The sequence below is a fragment of the Ranitomeya imitator genome, chromosome 3 (assembly GCF_032444005.1).
Source record: "Ranitomeya imitator isolate aRanImi1 chromosome 3, aRanImi1.pri, whole genome shotgun sequence".
Classification (NCBI taxonomy): domain Eukaryota; kingdom Metazoa; phylum Chordata; class Amphibia; order Anura; family Dendrobatidae; genus Ranitomeya; species Ranitomeya imitator.
Window position 1 is genome coordinate 370,942,479 of NC_091284.1, and position 21,542 is coordinate 370,964,020.

The following is a 21,542-nucleotide window of genomic DNA, read 5'->3' on the forward strand; positions in this document are numbered from 1 at the left end:
ATGGAGACATCTCTTGGAGGGAGCTCGCTTTCCCTTCCAGGTTTTCACTGACCACAAAAACTTGGTATATTTACAGACGGCCCAGCAGCTGATTTCTCGCCAGGCTAGATGGTCCCTGTTCTTCTCCCGGTTTCATTTTACTTTTCATTTTCTCTCCGGGGAGAAGAATATTCTCTCCCGCTCCGTAGTGTCATCTGAGGAGGAGGAGGAGGAGCCTCGGCTTATTGTTCCTTCTGAGAGCCTGAGAACTGTAGCTCCGGTTTCGCTAGAGTCTATGCCCCCGGGCAAGACTTTCGTGCCAGCGAATTTGCGACCGGAGGTTCTCTCTTGGGCTCACTCATCCAGAGTGGGTGGGCATTTTGGGACCAAAAGGACTTCTAAGCTTTTGGCGAGAACGTACTGGTGGCCGCATATGGCCCGTGATGTCGGGGACTATATTTGGGCGTGTGTTTCCTGCGCCCAGAATCGGTCTCCTCGGCAATGGCCTGCTGGGTTGCTTTACCCTCTACCAGTGGCAAACAGGCCCTGGGAAATGGTTGGGATGGACTTCGTGGTGGGCTTACCCAAGTCGCGTAGCTGCACCTTTATCTGGGTTGTCACCGACCATTTCTCTAAGATGGTGCACTTGGTGCCGCTTCCACGGTTACCTTCTGCACGGGCCTTGGTGGCATTATTCATTAAGCACATTTTCCATTTACATGGTATGCCTAATAAAATTGTCAGCGATCGGGGTCCCCAGTTCATGTCTCGGTTTTGGAGAGAGCTCTGCCGTTTACTCAGCATAGAGTTTAACCTCTCCTCTGCATACCATCCCGAGATGAATGGGTTGGTGGAGAGGACCAACCAGACTCTGGTGACATACTTGCGACATTTTGTCTCTGCTAGGCAGGATGACTGGGCATCTTTGCTGGGAAATACACGTTCTTGATGGTACACAGGCATAAAACAGTTTTTAAATGCTGTTTACAAGCCATTGCTTCTTAATTATTAAAATAGCCTGTTCTTTTAAAAAAGATTAGTTTGTGGATGACTTGTTAAAAATATTTTTTAACCAGGCCAAAATTTTAAAATCTGACCAGTGTCACTTTATGTAGTACAGTATTTTTCGAACTATAAGACGCATTGGCCCATAAGACGCACCCCAAATTTTGGGGTGGAAAATAGCAAAAGAAAAGATTTTTATAAGATGGCGGTCCGACTTATCGTGCGAATGTAAGGTATCTTACCTGAGGACTGGTGGTGGTAGAGCGGGGTCACAAGAGACATGATCCCTTCCTCAAGAAGCAGGGGAAGGCAGAAGTGGGGCAATGTTGCAGTCCCCGGGTATCCCATCCATGCGATTCTGAGGGTCCAGTGTAGGTGCTGAGGCAGAGCAGAGTGCGTTGCATGGAGCAGGGTCTTTCCCTCAGGATGCCGGCGAAAGAAATGTGGCTATGTTGCTACCCAGTGTCCACTTTGAGCAGAGCTGAGTGCATCATTGGCTTCTCAGTGGCCATATTCCTCAAGCCGAGGGCTGCCAAAATCTCAAACTGTGCATGCTTGGCCTCCGACCGACCATTTTCTTTAAGCAGAGGGCCGCCGAGATCTCAATCTGCACAAGCGCGGTCTCTGGCAGCAATATTCCTGAAGCCCACAGCCTTAGGAAAATTGAGCATGAGAGACCCAGTTGAGATATTAATCTACACACGTGCCGCCTCCGGCGACCCACGGCTTCAGGAGGATGACCGCAGGTAAACCAAAGATGCACTCTGCACTTCTCACCGCCGATACCAAGCTTCAGCATCACCACAAATATGCCACCATCAGTTCCCTGAGGACGGGACACTGCTATACCATTGTCACAACCCACCGGTAAGCCTGCATTCGGACTATAAGATGCACCCCCCATTTTCCTCCCAAATTTTTTTGGTAAAATGTGTGTCTTATAGTCTGAAAAAATGGTAACAACTCTAGAATGCTTCAACAAATCCCAGTGATTTTGAGATTGTTTTTTCGTGACACGTTATACTTTATGATAATGCTAAACTTAAGTTGATATGTTTTGTGTTTATTTATAAAAATATCAGAAATTTGACAAAAATGTTAAGAAATTAGCAATTTTCAAACTTTCAATGATTGTCCCTTTAATCCAGATAGTCATACCATAGAAAAACATTAATAAATAACATTTACCACATGTCTGCTTTAAATCATCATCATTTGTAAAATATTATTTTATTTTGTTAGCATTTTAAGAGGTTTAAAAATGTAGCAGCAAATTCTCATTTTTTCATGTTATCCAAGAAGTATAATTTCACCTTGTGGAAATCGACATGCTAAGCATGCCGAGATGAAGAGACTTAAAGCCGCAATGCTCCTCTGGATAATATGCTAATTATGCAAATTGTTTCATCAGAGAGGAAGAGAGCTAGAACTTTAGTGCCACCTATTGGAAGGTAGCAATCCTACAAGTCAATGTTGATCCTTTAACGAGCCTTGTCACGTGACTTACGATAATAGCCAAACCAGAATCTTAATTTGCAGACACTGTGTCGGGGTAATGCCCCTCGTCAACGAGGTCTGCAGTGTCTGCAAATTGAGATTCTGGTTGGGCTATTATCCTAAGTCATGTGACAAGACTTGTTAAAAGGGCCAATATTGAGTTGTAGGATTACTACCTTTCAATAGGTGGCACTAAAGTTCTAGCTATCTTCCTCTTTGAAGAGACAATTTGCACAATTAGCATTTTTTCATGGAAATTTACAAAATTATTTTTTTAGTTACCTATCAAGGTTTGAAGTGAAGTTAGGGGTTCTATATATTGGAAAAAACAAACAAAAGTGATACGATTTCTAAAACAGCACCCCTTGACACACTGAAAAAGTGCTATCAGGTAGTTTTTTACCCTTCAGGTGCTTTTCAGGAATTAATTAACAAAGTGGCATGACAGGAATGAAAAAGTGTAATTTACCACCTAAATGTCGCAAACTTTTGAACAGACCACTTTAGCCTGCAGACTCGAAGGCCGCTATTTGTCGTGAATGGGCATAGCAACTCAATCATGATCTCAGGATGCCAATGGGGATAAAGAGGGAGCCACCACACTCTTTTAACAATTTATATGATATAGTCATTATCGACGGCAGCATCTAAGGGGTTAAACAGATACGGACGGTGCCAACACTGATTGTGGGTTAAACATTTTGACAATGGCAAACTTGCTGCTGATCCCCCCAAAATTATCTTTATTGACTTCAAGGTGAAAAAACATTATCTCTTTACTTTTCAAAATAGTACACCTGTTTTTGTTCCTTAACCCCTTAACCTCCCAAGCTTTTATCACTTTTGCATTTTCGTTTTTTGCTCCCCTTTTTCTCAGAGCCATAACTTTTTTATTTTTCTGTCAATATGGCCATGTGAGGGCTTTTTTTTTGCGGGACGAGTTGTACTTTTGAACAGCACCATTGGTTTTTCCATGTTGTTTACTAGAAACCAGGAAAAAAATTCCAAGTGGGGTGAAATTGCAAAAAAAAGTGCAATCCCACTTGTTTTTCTGTTTGGCTTTTTTACTAGTTTCACTAAATACTAAAACTGACCTGTCAATATGATTCTCCAGGTCATTATGAGTTCATGGACATTAAACATGTCTAGGTTCTTTCTTATCTAAGTGGTGAAAAAAAATTCCATATTTTGTTTAAAAAAAATTGCGCCATTTTCCGATATCCGTAGCGTCTCCATTTTTCGTGATCTTGGGTTGGGTGAGGGCTTATTTTTTGCATGCTGAGCTGATGTTTTTGAAGACACTATTTTAGTGCAGATATGATTTTTTTATCGCCCATTATTGCATTTTAATGCAATGTTGGGGTGACCAAAAAAAATTAATTCTGTTTTTTTTACTTTTCTTCTCGCTACGCCATTTAGTGGTCAGGTTAATCCTTTTTTTTATTGATAGATCGGGCGATTCTTAACGTGGTGATACCAAATATTTGCATGTTTGATTTTTTTGAATTGTTTTATTTTGAATGGGGAGAAAGGGAGGTAATTTGAACTTTTATGTTTTTTTTAATACTTTTAAAAAGTGTACACTCCCCATTTGAAAAAGCGACAACGCGAAGCGCGTGTCAGGGGTGGTGGGAAGGCTACGCTAATGCGGACTGATGATGGGTAAGTTTATACTATCTGGGTGATATGTGTATACCCTAGATTATATGACTCCTAGTTACATATGGGGCTTTTTTGGTACCGGAGGGACGATCCCTCATTGTAGATACACTAGTATTCTGGACAACCTTGCCCGTTCTGATATTTATCCAGGTCTTATTGCATTAGTGTGCTTTACCGTTAGTGTACCGGCTGGTTTTCCTCCTCTCCGCATGGTGGAATTTTGTGTACATTCTATCATGCTTTTTATGTGTATGTTACTTCTTTTGATATTCACTTATTAATAAAGTATTGGTATATTTTTCTATTTATCTTAGTGTCCATGCTCCCTTATTTTCGCTGGTGTATTATACTTGAGTTTAGGAGTGACACTCCTGTGTACATTATCTAGTTGTTTGACACAAGGGAGAGCTTTGTGTTAGACTCTGACCATGCTCTCGGCCACTCACCACTAGGGTTGAGCATTCCGATACCGCAAGTATCGGGTATCGGCCGATACTTGCGGTATCGGAATTCCGATACCGAGAGCCGATATTTTTGTGGTATCGGGTAACGGTATCGGAGGTGTAAAATAAAGAATTAAAATAAAAAATATTGTTATATTCACCTCTCCGGCGGCCCCTGGAACATCACCGCAAGTCACCGGCGTCCGGCAGGCTTCTTTGTTCAAAATGAGCGCCTTTAGGACCTGCGGAATGACGTCGCGGCTTCTGATTGGTCGCGTGCCGCCCATGTGACCGCCACGCGACCAATCAGAAGCCACGACGTCATTCCTCAGATAAATTCCTAGAATGAGCGCCTTTAGGACCTGTGGAATGACGTCGCGGCTTCTGATTGGTCGCGTGGCGGTCACATGGGCGGCACGCGACCAATCAGAAGCCGCAACGTCATTCTGCAGGTCCTAAAGGCGCTCATTTTGAACAAAGAAGCCTGCTGGACGCCGGTTCCTCGCGGTGATGTTCCAGGGGCCGCCGGAGAGGTGAATATAACAATATTTTTTATTTTAATTCTTTATTTTACACCTCACTATGGATCCCAGGGCCTGAAGGAGAGTTTCCTCTCCTTCAGACCCTGGGATCCATCAGGATACCTTCCGATACTTGGTGTCCCATTGACTTGTATTGGTATCGGATATCGGTATCGGCGATATCCGATACTTTTCGGGTATCGGCCGATACTATCCGATACCGATACTTTCAAGTATCGGACGGTATCGCTCAACACTACTCACCACATTATATGCTTATTGATTATTGTTTTCACTTTTTCATTTAGCAAAGAAAAAAGGTCTTACTGCTCCTCAAACATAGATCATTGCACCACCCCATGTGAAAATGTATATGAATTATGCCAGGGAAGATGAAAGTATCCTGCGTTGCTGAATAACAATAATGATCCAAGACAACAATGAAGGAATGAGGTTTAAGGTAAACACGTTTCAGAGTCACTCAGACTCCTTCCTCAGGACAATCTTTTATTGTCCATCTTCCCTGGCATAATGGGCTGTATTGTAATTCTTATCATGTAGATCTCTAGTACTATTATCCAAACTAATTTTTGCATTTATTGTCTTTAGATTTATCTTGATATTTAGTTGCTCACTAACTGGGCACTTGTTTATTTTCCCTACTCTTTGTTAGAAATATATGTGACGCCCAGGAGACCGGGGTACCCAGCACCGGACCAATGGGGTCTGTCTCTTGAGGGAGATGTCACGGGTGGCTTGACCAGGTGCTGTGGCCTCAGGCAATGCACAGTGTAAGGGGTATCATGAGGGAACAGGCACTTACTTGATCAGCAGCAGGTTCTCCCAGCGGTGATGATCCTGATCCTGGATAGATAGCTATTGTCCAAATGAAAGACTGAGGCACTGAAACGTTTAACCAGTTTACTTCAACATAAAGGGATTTACAACCAGTCCTGTCACCGGAGTCTGTATGGGAACTCTGAGTTACTTTGACCCTGCCGGGGTCTTCGCCTCTTATTGTACGCAGTTTCTGTGTGGCCCTGCTGCTGTATGTGAACTGGCTGCCGGCCCAATCTGTCCCCTCCGGGTCCTGGTTCGACGGGCAACCCGAGTCCTTTTATCGGCTTACCCTCTCCGGGAGTACTGCTGAACTCTGTGTCTGTTGGTGCGAATGGCCCTAGTGAAGCTGATATCACCTCACGTTTTTCCGGTTGCTGTATTATATATAATGAATACAGCCACAGATCCGGTATCCATCATTGCGCCTGTTCTGGGTAGTGATTAATGCTACCCGGTTCTCACAATGTCCTTTTTCTCTGTCCCTCTTCTCCTCAGGCCGGTGATTTGGGCCTGGAAACCGTCATAGGGCTGTTAGAAATTCAGCTGTATGACCTCTCACTTTCAGCTCCTTAGCCTAACTGCCAGTTCTTCTCTCAGACCAGAATTGATCAAGGGGAATCTCTGGAGCTCCCCCTTCTGGCCGGAGGTGGTAGTGCAGTCTTGCTATTTTAGTATTTGTATTTAGTGTCAGTAACTATTTTTGTGGCAAATATCCCTAGGGGTGCCACATTCCCCCTTAGTTAAGAACAGTACTCCGGGACTGTGGGACAATAACATTTTGAAATAACAATTAATATGTACAGAGTCTTAAAAATGAAAAGTTACAAAAACCACTCAAGGAAACAAAAATAGAGTTCTGTAAAAAGTCACTTCAAATAGCGTCCATTAATACAGTTCTATCCTTGAAGGTACTAGGAAAGGCACTGCACTTTGTGTCCAGGAATTTAGGTTCATTTTTCCAACGGAGTTATCAATATAAAGTCTAAAGAAAGTTCAAAAAGAGCAAAAAGCAAAGTTCAAAAAGCAGACTTTCCGGAGCTTTGATTTAGCGCCTCCGGGCTGATAAAAAGTTCAAGAATATGCAAGAAGTTCATACAGACAAGTCTCTGTAGGTACTGGGCTTAAATGTTGCAGAATGATAACAATGACTATAGTTTTATAGTTAGTAATCCGCATACCTGGCCGGTAATTGACCCTGGGTACTACGTTGTGATCTACGTAATAGCGGTGTCTCTTCATGTGGTGTACTACTGTCTACTGCGGATGTAGTATCTGCCCGCTCTGCTAAAGATAATTCCACGACTATGGAGTTGGCAAGTCCACCGTGAATGGGATTACTCTGATCAGGAATCTGTTCTTCCTGGCCTGGAACCTCCCGTAGTACGGGGTCAGCCTCTTCCTGTCTTGGGACTTCTGGTATTGGGTTCGGTGTTGGGTAAAAGGCCACCATGGGAGCCACTACTGCACCATGGTATGTTAGTAGGGTTTTGGGAAAGTCTCCTATACAGGTGTGATACATTTCCTCTTCTTTTTCCTTTACTGGTTGAACCAGTATGGGTTGAATAACTTCTGGTTCTGGCTGGACAACTTCTGGCCCTTTCAGTGCTTCCGGACATAATTTAAGATTGTCTCTTGACACTAGTACAGATGTTAAGCCTCCGTTCTTGCTAATGAGACACATTTTAGGATTATCCATTCTTGGTGGTAAAACTGTGTAGGGTACGGCTTCCCACTGATTGTCTAGTTTATTGGTTCGACGATTTCTCTTGAGCACTTGGTCACCCGGTCTTAATGGGGTCGCTAGAGCATTCTGGTTGAAAGTTCGCTCTTGTCTTTCTCTAGTTTGCTGAAGGCTTCTTTCCACACTCTCTTGCACTTGGCGATACTGCTTTTGCCGTATGATATCCCAATTGGAGTCTTGAACTTCTGCGTCTGGTTTCAGAATTCCCATTTCTAGATCGATTGGTAATTGGCCGGGTCTTGCACGCATAAGGTAAGCTGGGGTGCAGTTGGTGGAGCTCACCGGGACATGATTATACAGATCCACCAAGTCAGGCAATTTCTCTGGCCATTGATTCATTTCTGTCTCAGGTAAAGTCTTTAGTAGGTCTATTACAATATGGTTCATCTAAGCCGTTTGTTTGTGGATGATAGGCCGTCGCCCGGATCTTTTTGCAACCATACATATTACAGAATTCTCTAAAGATCTCTGATTCAAAGGCTGTACCTTGGTCGGTGAGAACCTGTTCCGGATATCCATGGGGTCTACAAAAGTACGTTTGGAACGCTTTGGCTGCTGTTTTTGCTGTCAGATCTTTTACGGGTACTACTACCAAGAAGCGTGAATAATGGTCCAGGCATAGACATAGCCGGACCGGCTTGGTGTCAACTTCACGTGGTCTATGGCTACAAGTTCAAGTGGTTGTTTGGTGATAATGGGCTGCAGTGGTGCTCTTTGGTTCTTTTGATCGTTTCTTCTGAGGTTGCACGGGCCACAGTTTCTGCACCACTGTTCGATTGTTTTTCTCATCCCGACCTAATAAAATCTTTCTCTTAGAAGTACTTCTAACTTTTTCCAACCGAAGTGACCAGCACCATTATGGTAAGCTTCGAGGACCATCTTCACATCTTGTTTAGGCAGGATAATCTGCCAAACCAATTCATGTGTTTTCGGATTGGTGTACCTTCTACAGAGCTTCCCTTGATACAGGAACATTTTGCCTCTCTCTTTCCAGAGTTGATGTGTCTCTTCTGGGGCATCCTCATCGGGATATGCACTTTGCTCAGTTAACAGTTCCTTCACCAACTTCACAGCCGGATTGCTGTCTTGGGTGTCAGCCCATCTATGGTGTGCTAACGGATTAAAATTCACCTCTTGTTGTTTCTGATAGGTACTTGACGGATGATGTTTTGCCTTGGGATGATGGAAGGCTGGTAGTTCAATTTCTTCAAGCTCCCCCGTTTCTTCTTCTACATCTCTCAAGTGTGGCATCCGGGATAGGGCATCGGCATTTCCATTCTTGCGACCTGCTCGATACTTGATTATGAAGTTGTAATTAGATAACCGGGCTATCCATCGCTGTTCTAATGCACCTAATTTGGCTGTGTCCAGGTGGGTCAACGGATTGTTGTCAGTATAGACAATAAATTCTGCAGCGGCCAGATAGTGTTTGAAACGTTCAGTCACAGCCCAAACTACTGCCAGTAGTTCCAATTTGAAGGAGCTGTAATTTTCAGAGTTTCTTTCAGTAGGCCGGAGCTTTCTACTTGCAAAGGCGATGACTTTCTCCCGACCTTCTTGCTTTTGTGACAGCACCGCTCCTAGTCCCACATTACTGGCATCGGTGTAGAGGATGAAAGGTTGATGGTAATCTGGGTATGCCAGAACCTCTTCTCCGGTTAGTGCCTTCTTTAGTTGTTCAAAGGAGTCTTCCCTTTCGTCGTTCCACTGAAAAGGAGGGTTTCGGTTTGAAGGTTTCTTCGTCTGCCCTACCAAGGCGTCTTGCAAGGGTGCTGCCAACTTGGTAATCCCTTTTATAAATCTGCGATAGTAACCCACCAACCCAAGGAATTGCCTCACTTCTTTTGCGCTGGTAGGTCTTGGCCAATCCCTTATGGTGCTTATTTTCTCGGGATCCGGTGCTACTCCCTTCGAACTCACGATGTGTCCCAGGTACTGTACCTTTGGCTTGAGAAGGTGACATTTGGATGGCTTGATTTTCATGCCATACCTGAATAAGGCTTCGAACACTTCTGCCAGGTCTTTTAAGTGTTGTTCGTAAGTCTTTGAGTAGACGATCACATCATCTAGGTACAGAAGGACGGTCTCGAAGTTCTTGTGTCCGAGGCAGCATTCCATCAGCCTCTGGAAGGTACCAGATGCGTTGCAGAGTCCGAACGGCATGCGATTAAATTCACATAGACCCATTGGTGTGGTGAATGCCGTCTTTTCCTTATCTCTCTCAGCCACAGGGACTTACCAATACCCGCTTGTTAAGTCTAAGGTGGAAAAATAATTAGCAGATTTCAAAGCAGTCAAGGACTCTTCTATCCTAGGCAAGGGGTAGGCGTCTTTATGGGTGATGTTATTAATCCGCCGGTAGTCTACGCACATTCTCATGGTTCTGTCCTTTTTTTTGACAATCACTAGAGGGGCCGCCCATGGGCTACAGCTGTCTCTTATTACCCCGGCCTGTTTCATCTCCCTCAGCATATCTTTTGCACATTGATAGTGAGCGGGCGGTATGGGTCTATATCTTTCTTTTATTGGGGGATGGTCACCGGTGGGGATTGTGTGTTCTACCCCTTCTATCCGTCCGAAGTCCAATGGGTGTTTACTGAAGACTTGTTCATATTCCGTCACTAGCCTATACACCCCTTGTTTTTGATGGGTAGGTGTTGAATTTATGCCCACGTGTAGCTATTGGCACCAATCTTCCAATTCTCCGTCTGAGCCGTTGCCTTCCACCTGACAGTTTGGTTCTAAGGGCTCAATGGTTGTGATGGCGTTGTTGTCAACAGTATATAGCTTTGCTACTGTAGCATACCTTGGCAAAGTGACCTCTTCCTCTCCACAGTTCAAAAGTCGTACCGGCACTCGTCCCCGGTGTACCTCGACTACCCCTCGTGCTGTGAGTATAGTGGGCCTGCTGTCGGTGTACACTGGTTCTATTAAGGCTTGATAATCTCGTCCCTTAGTACCAATGGCTGCTCTACACCATACCAGCATTTCTGTTTTTGGTGGGATTACAATAGACGTTGGATCACTTGCCCTCACACTGCCGATTTCTCCACCTGCAACTTCTACCTGTTGCCTTAACATCAATACTTTTATTTCCCTCCGGAGAACTCTCTGCTGGTAGGATTGGGCAGTTTCAGCAATTTGCTGTAAGACAGAAATAACTTCGGCAAAGCAGTTCTCTAACACATTCATTTCTATCAATACAGTTGGTTCACAGTTCCACCGGTCAACATCAACAACAATTATACCCTGTTTCTTCAATTCTACTTTACCAATCTTTATGGTCATCTCCATGAATCCTAGTTTCGGTACCAACTTACCATTACTGGCCCATATATCTAGTTCAACATCAGAGGGCCCTTTATCAATATCTGCATCAGCCCAGTACCTCTTATAAAGGATATACGGTATAGATGAAATCTGGGAACCTGTGTCCAGCAAAGCGTTGAGGGGAATTCCGTCCAGCACGATGGGGATAATGGGTCGTCCTCCGATGTACCTGTTGTGCCAGGGTGTTGGACCTTGAAAATTCATTCCTGCGAAGCGGCCCGCATTCCCAGGGGATTCCCGTTTAAATCACAATCTCGTACAAAGTGGCCTGGCTGCTGGCAATGGCGGCAAATGGGCTGTCCATCCGGTTGGTAGCGGTCGTGGGGTCGTCCTCTCCATGTCGGGTATCTCCGGGGTCTCATCCATGGAACATCCTCTCTACGGTTTGCCAACTCCATCTTGGGTCCTCTCATCTCCTGCATGGTTTTAGCCATTGAAGCAACAACATCAGTTAAAGAGTCAAGCTTTTGTTGAAGAGCCTCATTAGTACTGGGCCCCAGGGGCTTAGCAATGGCCCCGGACATAGCTGATGTCACTGGCACTCCCTGTTGTTGAGGTGCCTCTGCCATGGGTTGTGCAGGATCCTGATCCCGAGGTGCCTCTGCCAGCTGGAGACGTATAGCGCTCTCCTTTAATTGGGCAAATGTCAATTCAGGGTTCTTAAAAACAAGCATGCTCACATGCCCCCGGTGAGTAGGGGTGTAGAGTCCCTCAATAAATTGATCTCTTAGCAGTTTATCCGCTCCGGTGTTAAAAATGGGTTCAGCCAGTGTAAGTGATTTAAGGGCTTCCTGCAGGTTTAAGGCAAAGTCTCTCACGCCCTCATTAGCTTTTTGTTTACAATTAAAGAATCGTACTTTAGCTTTGCTGCTGGCAGTGGTTTCAAATGTAGCTTTTAATCCAGCAAATATGCGTTCAACAGTGCCTTTTAGATCAGCTGCCCATGCTGTGACTTCTCGCTTAGCATGGCCACTTAACTGCATCATCAGGAGACTAACACGCTGAACTTCACCCACGGGGAACATGTCAAAATGGGCCAGCATCTTTTCTCTGAAATCGTCAAGGGTATTAGGCTCACCTTCATACATTGGAAGCCACGGGCCACCCGGGGTATATGGCATCAGCACCGACATGATGGGCGCCACTCCTTGCACCGCTGCACTGCCGGACTCTCTATCAACACTCTGTCTTTCAGCTGCATTAGTGTCGCCGGGTGCTGCGGCATCTCCGTGCTGCGACATACTGTGCCCCCTTAGTTAATCCGGACGCTTCTGGTCCTCCGCTTCTGTCGGGATAGTGTAGATTCGTTCCGCTGTGCAACAGGATTGGTTTTCCCCTTGCTCTGACGTCAGAGCGCTCAGCTTGGTGCCGCCCACAATGACATGCCCCCTGCTGCTCCCGCCCGCCGCACGATCTGTAATGGTGGATTCTGAAATTTTTCAGTCAGACTGGGGCTCAGGTAATGGCGTAGCTCAATTAACAGTCTCGTGCCTAACGGTTATGAGGTGATTACCTCGGGGGATGACGGCCATCTTTACTCCATTATAACCAATGGGGAAAAGTCACTTTCAATAGTTTTCAATGGGGAATGGAATTTTCTTTAATAAAGTCAATTTTCAATATTTTTCATCCAAGCTTTCACAGTTTTGGGCTCCAATCACGGCACACAATACCCGGTATACGGGCTGGCTCGATCCTGTTCGTGACGCCAATTGTGACGCCCAGGAGACCGGGGTACCCAGCACCGGACCAATGGGGTCTGTCTCTTGAGGGAGATGTCACGGGTGGCTTGACCCGGTGCTGTGGCCTCAGGCAATGCACAGTGTAAGGGGTATCATGAGGGAACAGGCACTTACTTGATCAGCAGCAGGTTCTCCCAGCGGTGATGATCCTGATCCTGGATAGATGGCTATTGTCCAAATGAAAGACTGAGGCACTGAAACGTTTAACCAGTTTACTTCAACATAAAGGGATTTACAACCAGTCCTGTCACCGGAGTCTGTATGGGAACTCTGAGTTACTTTGACCCTGCCGGGGTCTTCGCCTCTTATTGTACGCAGTTTCTGTGTGGCCCTGCTGCTGTATGTGAACTGGCTGTCGGCCCAATCTGTCCCCTCCGGGTCCTGGTTCGACGGGCAACCCAAGTCCTTTTATCGGCTTACCCCCTCCGGGAGTACCGCTGAACTCTGTGTCTGTTGGTGCGACCGGCCCTAGTGAAGCTGATATCACCTCACGTTTTTTCGGTTGCTGTATTATATATAATGAATACAGCCACGGATCCGGTATCCGTCTTTGCGCCTGTTCTGGGTAGTGATTAATGCTACCCGGTTCTCACAATGTCCTTTTTCTCTGTCCCTCTTCTCCTCAGGCCGGTGATTTGGGCCTGGAAACCGTCATAGGGCTGTTAGAAATTCAGCTGTATGACCTCTCACTTTCAGCTCCTTAGCCCAACTGCCAGTTCTTCTCTCAGACCAGAATTGATCAAGGGGAATCTCTGGAGCTCCCCCTTCTGGCCGGAGGTGGTAGTGCAGTCTTGCTATTTTAGTATTTGTATTTAGTGTCAGTAACTATTTTTGTGGCAAATACCCCTAGGGGTGCCACATATATTTGATATGTAAATCTGCTTTTGTATGCAAATTTGAATCATGTATGTTATGGCTGGTAATTCAGTACCACAATGGACATAGAGGTCAGTGCACATACAGTGACCTGGCAATAACCCAAAAAATAAGAACGAGCTCTGAGACGTGGGAACTCTGTTGATCGCAATCCCTAATCCTCTCCAACACAACTAGAGGCAGCCGTGGATTGCGCCTAACGCTACCTATGCAACTCGGCACGGCCTGAGAAACTAGCTAGCATGAAGATGGAAAATAAGCCTACCTTGCCTCAGAGAAATACCCCAAAGGAAAAGGCAGCCCCCACATACTGTATAATGACTGTGAGTTAAGATGAAAAGACAAACGTATAGATGAAATAGATTTAGCAAAGTGAGGCCCAACTTCCTGAACAGAGCGAGGATAGAAAAGGCAATTTTGCGGTCAACACAAAACCCTACAAAATCCACGCAAAGGGGGCAAAAAGACCCTCCGTACCGAACTAACGGCACGGAGGTACACCCTCTGCGTCCCAGAGCTTCCAGCTAGCAGAATAAACAAATTGACAAGCTGGAATAGAAAAAACAGCAAAACAAATAGCAAAGAGGAACTTAGCTATGCAGATCAGCAGGCCACAGGAACACTCCAGGAGGAAACAGGTCCAACACTAGAACATTGACTGGAAGCAAGGATCCAAGCACCAGGTGGAGTTAAATAGGGTAGCACTTAACGACTTCACCATATCACCTGAGGAAGGAAACTCAGAAGCCGCAGTACCACTTTTCTTCACCAACGGAAGATCACAGAGAGAATCAGCCGAAGTACCACTTGTGACCACAAGAGGGAGCTCTGCCACAGAATTCACAACAGTACCCCCCCTTGAGGAGGGGTCACCGAACCCTCACCAGAGCTCCCAGGACGACCAGGATGAGCCATATGAAAGGCACGAACAAGATCGGGAGCATGGACATCAGAGGCAAAGACCCAGGAATTATCTTCCTGAGCATAACCCTTCCACTTAACCAGATACTGGAGTTTCCGTCTAGAAACACGAGAATCCAAAATCTTCTCCACAATATACTCCAACTCCCCCTCCACCAAAACCGGGGCAGGAGGATCAACAGATGGAATCACGGGTGCCACGTATCTCCGCAACAATGACCTATGGAATACGTTATGTATGGAAAAAGAATCTGGAAGGGTCAGACGAAAAGACACAGGATTAAGGACCTCAGAAATCCTATACGGACCAATAAAACGAGGTTTAAACTTAGGAGAGGAGACCTTCATAGGAATATGACGAGAAGATAACCAAACCAAGTCCCCAACCCGAAGTCGGGGACCCACACAGCGTCTGCGATTAGCGAAACGTTGAGCCTTCTCCTGGGACAAGGTCAAATTTTTCCCAAATGAGTCCAAATCTGCTGCAACCTGTCCACCACAGTATCCACACCAGGACAGTCCGAAGACTCAACCTGCCCTGAAGAGAAACGAGGATGGAACCCAGAGTTGCAGAAAAACGGTGAAACCAAGGTAGCCGAGCTGGCCCGATTATTAAGGGCGAACTCAGCCAAAGGCAAAAAGGACACCCAGTCATCCTGATCAGCAGAAACAAAGCATCTCAGATATGTTTCCAAGGTCTGGTTGGTTCGTTCGGTCTGGCCATTAGTCTGAGGATGGAAAGCCGAGGAAAAAGACAAGTCAATGCCCATCCTACCACAAAAGGCTCGCCAAAACCTCGAAACAAACTGGGAACCTCTGTCAGAAACGATATTCTCTGGAATGCCATGTAAACGAACTACATGCTGGAAAAACAATGGCACCAAATCATATATTATGCATATATTTTGGTGTGATATGGTTATCGCTCATATTGTCCTTATATTGTAAGCAGGTTTTTCACCACACACATCTGTTCATCTATTTCATAGTTAGCCTGTTTTTGTAAGTAAACTTTTTGCTGGTGCATACATATATTTTTCTGGGCCATATTATCGCCCTATGATTCAGAATTTCTCTGTTTTTTGGTGCTGTTCATGCAGACGTCCCACACTTCATATACCTTTGGTCTACTATAATAGAATAGAGAGTGTGTGGGAGGTGCCGTACGAGGGGGAGGGCTCTATTGTGAGCCGAATGTCTATGTATATAGGTCCTATGTGTGACCATTGTTTTGAATGTTTTTAATTTGTGTGCTCTATGTGGTTTTTTGTATGTCCAGAATTATTGTTAATAAAGATTGCTTTTTTCTTATATTCAATCCATTGCCTTGGGTGATCCCCGTTTATGGTCTATCTTTTGTCTTATGTATGTGGCTGGTAATTCAGTATCACAATGGACATAGAGGTCAGTGCACATACAGTGACCTGGCAATAACCCAAAAAATAAGAACGAGCTCTGAGACGTGGGAACTCTGTTGACCGCAATCCCTAATCCTCTCCAACACAACTAGAGGCAGCCGTGGATTGCGCCTAACGCTACCTATGCAACTCGGCACGGCCTGAGAAACTAGCTAGCCTGAAGATGGAAAATAAGCCTACCTTGCCTCAGAGAAATACCCCAAAGGAAAAGGCAGCCCCCACATATAATGACTGTGAATTAAGATGAAAAGACATAGTAACATAGTAACATAGTAACATAGTTAGTAAGGCCGAAAAAAGACATTTGTCCATCCAGTTCAGCCTATATAAGACAAACGTAGAGATGAAATAGATTTAGCAAAGTGAGGCCCAACTTCCTGAACAGAGCAAGGATAGAAAAGGCAACTTTGCGGTCAACACAAAACCCTACAAAATCCACGCAAAGGGGGCAAAAAGACCCTCCGTACCGAACTATAACCCAAAAAACCTGTCTCAATAAATTAGCATATCAAGAAAAGGTTCTCTAAACGACCTATTACCCTAATCTTCTGAATCAACTAATTAACTCTAAACACATGCAAAAGATACCTGAGGCTTTTATAAACTCCCTGCCTGGTTCATTACTCAAAACCCCCATCATGGGTAAGACTAGCGACCTGACAGATGTCAAGAAGGCCATCATTGACACCCTCAAGCAAGAGGGTAAGACCCAGAAAGAAATTTCTCAACAAATAGGCTGTTCCCAGAGTGCTGTATCAAGGCACCTCAATGGTAAGTCTGTTGGAAGGAAACAATGTGGCAGAAAACGCTGTACAACGAGAAGAGGAGACCGGACCCTGAGGAAGATTGTGGAGAAGGACCGATTCCAGACCTTGGGGAACCTGAGGAAGCAGTGGACTGAGTCTGGTGTGGAAACATCCAGAGCCACCGTGCACAGGCGTGTGCAGAAAATGGGCTACAGGTGCCGCATTCCCAGGTAAAGCCACTTTTGAACCATAAACAGCGGCAGAGGCGCCTGACCTGGGCTACAGAGAAGCAGCACTGGACTGTTGCTAAGTGGTCCCAAGTACTTTTTTCTGATGAAAGCAAATTTTGCATGTCATTCGGAAATCAAGGTGCCAGAGTCTGGAGGAAGACTGGGGAGAAGGAAATGCCAAAATGCCTGAAGTCCAGTGTCAAGTACCCACAGTCAGTGATGGTGTGGGGTGCCATGTCAGCTGCTGGTGTTGGTCCACTGTGTTTCATCAAGGGCAGGGTCAATGCAGCTAGCTATCAGGAGATTTTGGAGCACTTCATGCTTCCATCGGCTGAAATGCTTTATGGAGATGAAGATTTCATTTTTCAGCACGACCTGGCACCTGCTCACAGTGCCAAAACCACTGGTAAATGGTTTACTGACCATGGTATTACTGTGCTCAATTGGCCTGCCAACTCTCCTGACCTGAACCCCATAGAGAATCTGTGGGATATTGTGAAGAGAAAGTTGAGAGACGCAAGACCCAACACTCTGGATGAGCTTAAGGCCGCTATTGAAGCATCCTGGGCCTCCATAACATCTCAGCAGTGTCACAGGCTGATTGCCTCCATGCCACGCCGCATTGAAGCAGTCATTTCTGCCAAAGGATTCCCGACCAAGTATTGAGTGCATAACTGAACATTATTATTTGATGGTTTTTTTGTTTGTTATTAAAAAACACTTTTATTTGATTGGATGGGTGAAATATGCTAATTTATTGAGACAGGTTTTTTGGGTTATCAGGAGTTGTATGCCAAAATCATCAGTATTAAAACAATAAAAGACCTGACAAATTTCAGTTGGTGGATAATGAATCTATAATATATGAAAGTTTAATTGTAATCATTACATTATGGTAAATAATGAAATTTAACACTATATGCTAATTTTTTGAGAAGGACCTGTATAATCATACATTATGTGCAAAAGTAAGTTTTTTTTATTTTTGAAGTTTAATTTTATTATTGAACAACTACAGTGCTGATGAACAATCCAAAGTTAATAAACCCAAAATCTGAATATGTAAGGGAGTAAAAGGGAGTCATGGCAAAAGTGTTGGCAACTTTGAAATTGTTCCAGAAAATGAAATATTTCTCCCAGAAAATTATTGCAATTACACATGTTTTGTTATCATGTGTTTTTTTACTTTGTTTCAAATGAAACAATGACAAACAAAACTGAGAAAAAGAGGCAAATTGAATGGTTTTCTTGCGATATGGAGACTTTTTCGTGCACTAGAAAGGGTCTTCTAAAACTAGCACTAGGCTTGGGAGTAGATTTCAAATCCATTGTCAACCCAAAACTGTCCTACTAGCTAATCATTAAAGGGACACTGTCACCTGAATTTGGAGGGAACAATCTTCAGCCATGGAGGCGGGGTTTTGGGGTTTTTGATTCACCCTTTCCTTACCCGCTGGCTGCATGCTGGCTGCAATATTAGATTGAAGTTCATTCTCTGTCCTCCGTAGTACATACCTGCACAAAGCAATCTTGCCTTGCGCAGGCGTGTACTATGGAGGACAGAGAATGAACTTCAATCCAATATTGCAGCCAGCATGCAGCCAGCGGGTAAGGAAAGGGTGAATCAAAAACCCCAAAACCCCGCCTCCATGGCTGAAGATTGTTCCCTCCAAATTCAGGTGACAGTGTCCCTTTAATAATACAGCCTATAGCAGAACCTCACCTCTACCTTGCTGGTGTCTCAATCAAAGTGGAATTCGATGCTGTTACTGATCCAGTCATAGGCCAATGCATCTGGCCTGCAAGAATCACTCTCATCTATCTAATCTATCCATAAAGCCTTTGAAAAATCTGTCTTCAGATATTTCTTGGCCAAGTCATAACATTTCACTTTTGTGTATTGTTCAGTGGTATTCAGGTTTCAGCCTTCCTTACCTTGGCCATGTCTCTGAGCACTGAACACCTTGTACTTCTGGGTACTCCATGTTGACTGCAGTTCTGGAATATGACAGCAGTGGAGGATAATGGGTTCCTAGTCGTTTCAAGTTGGATTTTTCTCAAGTATTTGCCTGTTAATGTTCATCTTATTTTCTCAACCCATTTTTGGTGACCTTGTTGACTATTTTCATCAATACTTTGCATGATTCTGCGATTGCACCCTAGTATTTTAGCAATTTCAAGAGTGCTGCATCAATCTGTAAGGTTTTTAACAACTTTTGGCTTTTCAGAGTCGGTTAAATCTCTCCTTTGCCCATTTTGCCTGAGGAAAAGAAGTTATCTAATAATTTTGCACACTTTGATAAAAGGTGTTGATATCCTTAGGCTACATTCTCACTCATTACATATCACCTGACATGCTTCAAACCAATAAGCATTCAAGTTTATACAGCTTGGAGTTGGAAAACATGCCTAAAAATTATGATATTGTCAAAATACTAATTTGAGAAAAAATGTGCACACATTGTATATAGGTCTGCAATTTCTTAACTGAAAACGGAAAACCTTTATTTTGTTTCCAACAGTGGCAGCTTTTAAACCTCTTAAAGTAGCCCTTCAGATATTTTTTGTTATTCATCCTGTCACTATAAATAGAGTGTTTGAAAATTGCATTAATTATTCTCAGTTAGTTCATGAGATCTCATGGTGACCCTTTTGGTAATTACATGACTTGGAGAAGGCAACTTGTTTCAGAGAATACAGTCACCAGAAATTCCTCTATGATGAAATTGCCACTGAAATTCTGAAGAAGAGGTGACAGAAACTCCTATCGTAGTTACTGATTATGACTAGACATCTTATTTCACAATGTTTTCATGAAGTAGATTATAGTTCAATCTGACTGTATATATGTACTCTAATATCGTATCTACAAAAATATAAAGAGAAGGATAATCTCAAATTCCCCAAAGTAGGCAGAGATGTACAGGCAATAGTTCTAGCTACCCATGTGACTCTGATGCATCATGGGTTTGATAGCACAATATTGAGGAATGAAACATAGGATGGAATCTGAGACTCAAGACCCCATGGATGTAATTATACCATGGGTAAAAGAAGTGAAGAGTGTGACAAATAAGGGGTTTTAGAATTGAGAAAAAAAAACATTTTGTGTCATGATATAACATAGCTCCTGGTACAGACATTCAAGCAGATTACAAGGACCATGTCAAAGGTTCTGGAAAACTCTGTAAACTCTTTGAAAAGCATTTAGAGATAGCCACAATGTTCACATTTTTTAATCTGTTGATGTTGATCTGACAACAAAGTTGTAATGCAAATTTAAAATAATTGAAATTTTCAAAAAGCACAAAAGGTTGTGTTTATATATTGGTAGTTATTTTTAAATGAATTTTGGGTGAAAATCTAGAGTGTTGCAATCGAACTGCACGGATGAGGTAATATTTTCCTATCAGCTATATTTCACTCATTGCCAGGTATTATCTTCCTTAACTGCAAATCGAATTTTCCAAACAGATGAGAGCTTTAAGAATTGGAAAACAGATTTTGGCAATAGTGGCCAATGGAGGCAAGTGTCCCAGCATTACTTCAAAAGTCATAAATGTTTAAGTGATGATCCAAACATTACACAACAATATCACCATGTGAAATCACTTGTGCAGTTAGCAACTGGATCTCATCAAACAAAAATAAAAACATTTCTTATTTCCAATGTGATAAAGAAATATAGTGTTGGTGCTTAACATATATTACAGTGCTGGAAAGCTCTCTTCAGCTAAATATTTCTAGAAAGGAGCAAAATTACATTTTCTCAATATAATCTTGACATTATAACAAAAACTTATATAGAAGTATATAATAGAACAGTATAAAAATGTACTTTGTATTTATTAAGGTTAAGTTGCATGCATTTATTTTACAATACTCAATACCAACATTAGTAATCTAAGTTGTACTACTCGATGATACAAATAAGCGCATGCACTGCTACTAGTATTCAACACCACAACATGCTAGGAATGTCTGTCTCTACACAAGTGTAATACTAAAAACTGAGTATATATATACAAACAGAACTTTATGTGCTAATGTTTATGATTATAAAATGAAAACTAACAATAGGGCATACATAACATCTCAGTAAGCAATCTAAACGCAATGGCAGGTATGCTAGGGTTAAATTCTAGCTCTGCAGGCTTTGATTAGTACACCTGACTAGCTAGACATATAGACAGGCTAGGTGTTCATTTAAGTCAGGCTACTGGGGAGGTTGAGCAGTCTGGATGTGTTTTAAAGTTGAAGAAAAAAATAAACCAGAACCTCTTTGAGAAGAATTTGCACCGGCCATGTGCATCAAACTGTAGGTATCAATGAGGGGCATATTTCATCATTGACACATAGGCTAGTTACTGATTACATTTATGATTTATTTGAAACACTAAGTTACAGTTACTTTTATATATAACAATAAGCAAGTTGAAGATGATACGATCTCTAAAAGGGCTAAAGTTAAAGATGACACATTTTCTTTGCATTATAGGAAATGCATCGTCATTTTTTACATTTTAGAATATTACAAAAAGGAAAATGGGCCTATGCAAAAGTTTGGGCATCCTTGGAGATAACTTTGATC